Source organism: Ovis canadensis, chromosome 20 (genome assembly GCF_042477335.2).
Source record: "Ovis canadensis isolate MfBH-ARS-UI-01 breed Bighorn chromosome 20, ARS-UI_OviCan_v2, whole genome shotgun sequence".
In the NCBI taxonomy this organism is placed as follows: Eukaryota; Metazoa; Chordata; class Mammalia; order Artiodactyla; family Bovidae; genus Ovis; species Ovis canadensis.
The window spans coordinates 64,624,099-64,631,074 of NC_091264.1; the positions used below are offsets into that span (position 1 = coordinate 64,624,099).

At 56.4% G+C, this 6,976-nt stretch overlaps 1 long non-coding RNA gene across 1 annotated transcript; it reads left to right on the forward strand.

Moving 5' to 3' along the window:
• Window positions 1-530: 530 nt before the first annotated feature.
• Window positions 531-5,255, forward strand: LOC138425014 (uncharacterized). Its single transcript, XR_011251062.1, has 2 exons — window positions 531-624; window positions 2,214-5,255. It is a non-coding gene; the product is annotated as an uncharacterized lncRNA (long non-coding RNA).
• Window positions 5,256-6,976: the final 1,721 nt, after the last annotated feature.

Consider the following 6,976-nt stretch of genomic DNA (forward strand, 5'->3'; position numbering starts at 1 on the left):
GCTTTGTAGGAGAAAAACCACTCGGGCTTCACGTTTGGATGACACTTGGCTCCCACCTCCTATAAGCCTGAACGTCTGTGGAGCAGGGAGGTGAGCCCGAGTCGAAGGATCCAGCTGACGTGGTTCGTGAGTGTGTCGGGAGGAAAGGCGCAGGAAGCCGGGGGCTGCGGCCAGGACTGTGACATCATGGCTTTGGCATCCTGTCCGGTCCTGGAAAAATGCCGCCCACACCACCCCGAGGAACTGAGACTCAGGAGACAGAAGCTATGTGGCTGCTCGGCCAAGTCCTGGGAGCAAGGAGCCGGGCTTGGAGGTCTTATCCGTCAGAGCGAGGGAAGGGTGAAACGCTGGTATGTGGACGGCCGCCAAGAACTCAAGGAGAGACGAGAGGAGAAACAAAACCCTTTAGTTGAAACGCCAGTGGAAAAACACTTCTCACAGACAAACACCGAGAAGCACAGTGTGTCCTTATTGTGCCTGGGCTTTCTTTCTTTTTTTTTAAACGGTTTTGGAAAAATGATCTTTTGATGTTTATAAAGTGGCTCCTGAATGAGGGTCACTCTGGGGCAGTTGGGAACTCACGGCCTGAGCGCTCGCATTTCCCAGACATAGTGAGGAGGGAAGGTGAGTGTGCGGGAGCTGGTGGCGGGAGGAAGAGGAGGAAGAGAAGGGACTTTCACCTCCTCTGGTGGCGGAGGAGTGAGCGGTCAGGGTGCGCACACCCCCCTTCGGTGAGTGCATCTAAGGGCCCTGCCATCTGGTCCACAAAGGGGAAGTATTTCACCCGGGCCTAAAGCAAGAGAGCTGCCAGGGAGGGGGCCCCTCTGGTCGCCCAGATCCAGACCCCAGAGCCTCCTCCTCTCCCCAGGTGCGGGGCCATGTGCCTAAATGATACGTCGGCTGTCGGCCGGGCCGTCTCTGCTCTCCGTTTTCCTGCAGTCCTTGCTGGTCGCACAGCCCGGCTGCACCCCGCCTCTGCCCTGCGGTCCCTGCTGGGATGTGGCTCCCTTCTCTGAGCTCTGTGAGGGCAGGCTAGGCTCGATTGTCTGCATTCTCAGTATCTATGCTATAAAAGGTGCTCAGTCAACGGATTTCAGTTAATAAGCGCATAGACCATGGCTTACACTTTTAAATTAACAGAGGAGTTGAGGCTCATATCCCATGCAGACAGAACCTCTGTCCAGCAGGAGGGGACCCAGACATGACAATTTCTGGGCAGCTACAAACGCAGCCCAGCTTCAAGCCAACATTCTTTCACTATGTAGAGTCCACATTTATTTAAGTGCTTCCCAGGTGGCTCAGGGATAAAGAATCTTCCTGCCAATGTAGGAGAGGCAAGAGACATGGGTTCGATCCCTGGTTTGGGAAGATTCCCTGGAGGAGGACAGGGCAACCCACTCCAGTATTCTTACCTGGAAATCCCATGGATAGAGGAGCCTGGCGGGCTACAGTCCACGGGGCCGCAGAGAGTTAGACACAGCTGCGTGCACACGCGTGTCCACACACAAACATACCACGTTTATTTAGCAAGAAGAAATAGCCTGTGGTGGAAACTGTATCTCTCTTCCCACTTAGGGATTTGTTAGAGACATTGAACACAGCCCAGCATCTAAACTGTGTCTGGAGTTGCCGTTTTTCATTTCATTTTTTTCCATCTCTTTTGACTGGATTACAGTGAGTCACTCACATACACAGAGAATTGAAATAACACAGAGCCTTATTCAAAATGAATTTAAAATTTATTTTTCCTGGCTTTCATTACCCCCCAAAAGACATTTTCCATTTTTCTGGGGTCTTTATTATCTTTGGGGTTTTCTTTTGCAATTTTCTGAGCACAGTTTCTTGTTTACACACTAAGCGGTCTGAAATTTACACAATGAGACAAACCCCTCAGTCCCAGGAAACACCCTCCTCGGCGCGTTCTGTGGGGTCAGAACCTCGACTGACCGTGGAAGCGGCCTCAGCTGACGGACGCTGGTGGCTGCACCTTCAGCGTTCTCTCAGCCGGGAAATATGAGCTGAGCCAGGGGATCTCCGCTCCCTCTCCACTGGGGGAGTGAGCCACGCAGTGGGGAGAGGAGGTTTCTATGGAGTCATTTATCCGAAGAGGCTTCCATGAGCTCCTGCATTAATGAGGCCCCACTTCTGATGGTTCCAGGAAGGCCTGAGTATGTGGGGAGCCGGGGCTCCAGAAGGTGCCTGGTGTTTTGCAGGTTAAGCCCCCTACCTGAGCCCTCTGCTCACATCCATCAACAGCCAGCCTGACGGCGACCAATGGCCAGGAAATAATGACAATAGCGCCAGCTGCCCCAGAGTGTGAGCTCCACCCAACGCGGCCGGCTCCCAGGGCGCAGGAAGCGAGGTCCAGACAGGCAAATGCACCAGGTGTAAGAAACAGGTGCTCAGTGAACAGTGGGGACTGGAGGAATTCGCTGACACGTCGCTCTGGATAAAGCCCCCCTCTGTGTCCTTTTATTGAGCCCTCTCCACTATGAAGAGCACCGCCGTGTCCATTTGACAGGTGAGAAAACTGAGGCCCAGAGGCAGACTTATCCACATAAGTACAGCTGACCTGAGCTCGGACCTGTTGGACCTTGGGATCTGCGCTCTTTCCACATCCTGCGTGGTCGCTGGGGACCTGATTCTATCAGAGAACCTGGCAAGGCACAGAGGACGCCCACTGCAGCACCCACTCCCCGCAGACTGCTGGCCCCCGGGGGCAGAGGCTCAGGGCCGTTTGCAGGGCAGCAGAGCCTCCTGTGCTGCCAACTGCAGATAAAGCCCAGCAGAGCCTCGGCTGGTCGGCTTGTCGCTGCCCCAGAGCAAGGCTTTATTTGACTCTGTGTGGGCGGGTTTTGTGAGGCAGAGAGGGGTCGAAGTCCAGGGCTGCAGAAAGCGGCTCTCCAGGGCATTCTCACAGGAATCGCTGGTTTTGTGATGGATGGGCCTCACTTGGGGCTCCGCCAGCGGGCTGGAAGCACTGTGCCCTTTCTGTAGAGTGGTCCTGCCTCTGGGCATGTATTCTGGGCGTGTTTTCCACATCACAGCATTTTCACATTTTCACATGTGTATGCGTGTGTGTGCACTGGTGATTGAAGGGCACACGCCTGTGACCAGCCCCAGCAGCTGAGCCGGGGGCAGAATCCCTGGGGGAGGGGGCGGGCAGGGGCGGCTGATCAGGGGACTCCCAGACCCGGTCCAGACCTGGTGACTCAGCCTCTGGGCTGGGTCCCTGGAATGTTTAACATGTTTCCTAAGCCAGCGGTCACCAACCTTTGAGGCACCGGTGCCTAATTTCATGGAAGACAGTCTTTCCGCGGACTGGGGTAGAGGGCATGGTTTAGGATGATTCAAGCACAGTAGTCTATTGTGCACTTTGTCTCTAACCTAAAGCCTCCAGTGATCTGACAGGAGGCACCAGCTCACGGCCCGGGGTGAGGACCCCTCTCCTAGACGGTTCTTACGCTGAAAGATTAGAACCACTGTTGGAGGGATTGGGCAAAAAGACGGATGTCCACCTTCTGCTTTTAGACTTGTGCAATATGGGATAATTTTGTAATTTAAGAAGTACAGGTTTGGGAGAAGAAAGGAAAGTAGGGGCAAGAGGGAACAGGCCGGGGTGGAGGCTTGGACAGAGGAGCCCAGTCTCCCAGACTCTGGGCTGCACAGTGATATTTACAGCTGCGGCCCCCTGGGCCCCCTTCTCTGTTTTCCTTCTCTCTCCTTCTCCCACATACCATCACCCCCCAGGCAAGCATCACTACAATACCACCCTCCCCACAAAAAGACCCCAAACGACTCCGAACTAGTATCCTCAATGTCCGGCCACTGGAATTGTTCATTCTGCCCAAGGGACAGACATCCCTATTTCATGACTGGTAGAGCCCATCCAAACCTTCCGTACTTTTGCAAAGCTGCCTTCTTATCACAAACAGATAAACCACCGTCTTCCGTCTCCCAGCTTCCAGTTCACGCGGGGGTGTTTGGGTTTTTGTATTTGTTTCAAATGACTTTCTTTCACATCAAAAATGCAGAAAAAGTCCATTTCAAAGAGGACCGTCGATTCTAAAATCTCTAGTTTTTCACTCTCGGTGTTTTTAAGGTGCTGCCACTCAGGCTGGCCCCCAGGCGGGTCCTGGCAGGTGTCAGTTGTACCTGATTCAAGGGCAGGCCGTGCTCACCACAGGGGGCCTTCCAGCCTGGACACCAGGCACTGGCCAACACTGACCCAAGCCCTCGGCCCCCTTGAGTCCTCCGCCCTGGTCCTGCAGGCCTCATGCCCTCTGCTTGTGAATAAGTCTTCTTGGTGACCGGGTCTTTCCCCAAACTGGGCAGATTAAGTTGCCTCAGACTGGCCTGCCAACTCCCAGGGTGGCCTGAGATTCACTGCTTGGGGAGGGGGTGGTGAGAGCCCCCCGGGCCCACATCTGCTGGCACACCCTAACCCCACAGCAGCCCTCGGCCAGGCTCCAACCACGCCAAAGGACGGGGTGAGCGGGGCTCCTTCACAGGAGGCAGGCGAGGTCTTCACGGGGTGGGAGAGCTTGCCACGGGGTGGAACGGCCATAGACAGCAAGTTCGCACAGGTGTCCTCGACCCAGGCTGCATGTTAGAATCACCGAGGACTGTCAGGACATCCCATCCCAGGCTCCACCCAGACAAGGAGGAAGCCAGAGTTTCTGGAGCTTTCTGTGCAACTCTGCACAGGCGCCCTGTGAGGAACCAGTGCGGAGACCCCTGCTCCCCTGTTGCCCCGGACAGTCGGCTGTGGCCCCGAAGCCCTGGGTCACCTTGGGGGTCAGGAAGCCCTAGCCTGGACCCCCAGTTGGAACCTGCGTTTTAACAAGGCCCCCGGGGTGGTTCGCTTATCCACTAACGTCCCAGAAGCTCAGCTTTGGATGACTACCCTCGAGATGCCCCGGTGCCTGAGTGTCTCAGCAGATACCCACCCCCCATCTGCAGGCCTGGGGAGCGGTCGCCTTCCACCCCCATCAGCAACACCTTGGGAACAGAGGTCACAGACTGAAGGCAGTGATCTGAGTGAACTCGTCCATACTGACAGCAGCATCTTGGTCCTGCGCGGTTTTGGAAAATAGGTCACTGCTGAGATAACAGTAACGGGTTGTTTTCTTACGTCTCCATGATCTTTGTCATGAAACAGAGCTACCCTGTGACTTACAGGCTTAAAATAGCAACTGTTTATTTGTTTCAGTAACAATGACTTACTGCTCAAATAAATATTTGTTCAAATGCTACGATTTATTTGAATCTTGCGGTTCAGCAGTTTGGGCCACGGTTCTCCTGCTGGTCTCGCCTAGGGTCGCTCTCACGGCTGTGGCCACCTGGTGGGTGGACGAGCTGGGGATGGTCTGAGACGGACACATGGGCAGTGAGACGCACCATCACCAGCTGCCAGGGTTCTCCACCACGTGACCGCGAAAGCCTCGGCAACTTACACGGTGGTGGCCACAGCTGGAAAGCGGGAAGCGGACACTGCGAGATCTTGCCTGGCCTTGCTCAGAATCTGCACATCACTTCCAGCGTATTCTATTCCATCTGGTAAAGCAGACTGCAAGGCCAGCCTGGATTCCAGGTGTGAGAAAGAAACCCACGTCTGATGGGAGGGGCTGCAGAGCGGGCGGCTCTGTTCCGTCCTCTCCACCCCTCCTTTTGCCACAGTTGTTTCCACCATTCCCCTGAGCAGAGGGCACTCCCCCAGCCCAAGGCCCCTGCACCTCAGCCCGCCAGGAGGGGCCCTGCCCACTCTGGGCTGCTCCTTGTTGGGGTGCATTTGAGCAGAGCCCAGACTGCCTGCACGCTGGAACCCGGGACACTGGGCCCAGCATGAGGCCCTCAGAGCTGGGTCCTTGGGCAAGTTCCCCAGGGCAGACCTGTGGGGGAAGACAGGCCAGAAATTGTGTCTCTCCCCATCTCTTTCTCTCTCTGCCTCTCATTTTCTGTCTTCCCCTGCTGTCTTTTCTGCACTGAAGTTTGCACCTACCATTCATCCATCCATTTGGCTACCAGTATCTCCTCAGCTCCTGTCCCATCCTGAGGTCCCCACCTGGCCCACGGGGGAGCCCAGGATGGCGCTGAGTGGGCACCAGCACATGTGGCTTCTCTGGAGGCTCAGATGGTAAAGAATCTGCCTGCAGTTCAGGAGACCCAGGTTTGATCCTTGTGTCAAGAAGATCCTCCTGAGAAGGGAATGGCACTCACTCCAGTGTTCTTGCCTGGAGAATCCCATGGATGAGGAGCCTGGTGGGCTACAGGGCATGGGGTCACAAAGAGTCAGACACGACTGAGCAACTCACATGCACGTGGTAATGAGTGTGACTTCTGGCAGCCACAGCGGTGTGGGCAGCCCTGGCCCAGGCCCACCAGGAGGAGGTGATGGGTCTGGTCCGCACGGAGGGTGGCTGACCCAGGAGGGCACGTGGAGAGTTGCAGGGGAGCGGAATTCGGAACACTCAGGCCCGCAGGCCACAGGAGAGAGCTGGGGCTAGGGGGCAGGTGGGCAGGTTGGGGCTCTGAGGGGCTGCCCAGGAAGGCCCAGTGCTGGTGAAGCCGGTCCCAGGAAGGCTGGTCGGGAGAGCAAGACGAGCTCAGGGGAACACCTTCCATCCTGGGGCCTCAGAGAGGGGCCGACTTCACAGGACTCAGTTCACAGAACGGGGACTTTGGAGTAAGAGCCAGGCAGGACTCAGGGGCTCAGGTCGGGGCCCAGGTTCTGAACAGGCCCAGCAGGACAGCTGCTCAGTCCGGAGTCACTGAGCTCCTGATTTCTGACGTCTGCAGTCCCAGTCCAAGCTCAGACCTCAGACTCAGAACTGCAGGGGGCCTCTGGGCAGCGGTGGGTGGGGAGCTGAGGGACTGGGGTGGGCAGTTAGGCAGAGGGGGCCTCTCCCCTTCCCCATCCCCTCCCAGGGCTCTGACCTCCCCATCGCCCTCTTGCTACGACATGTCAGCTTTCCTC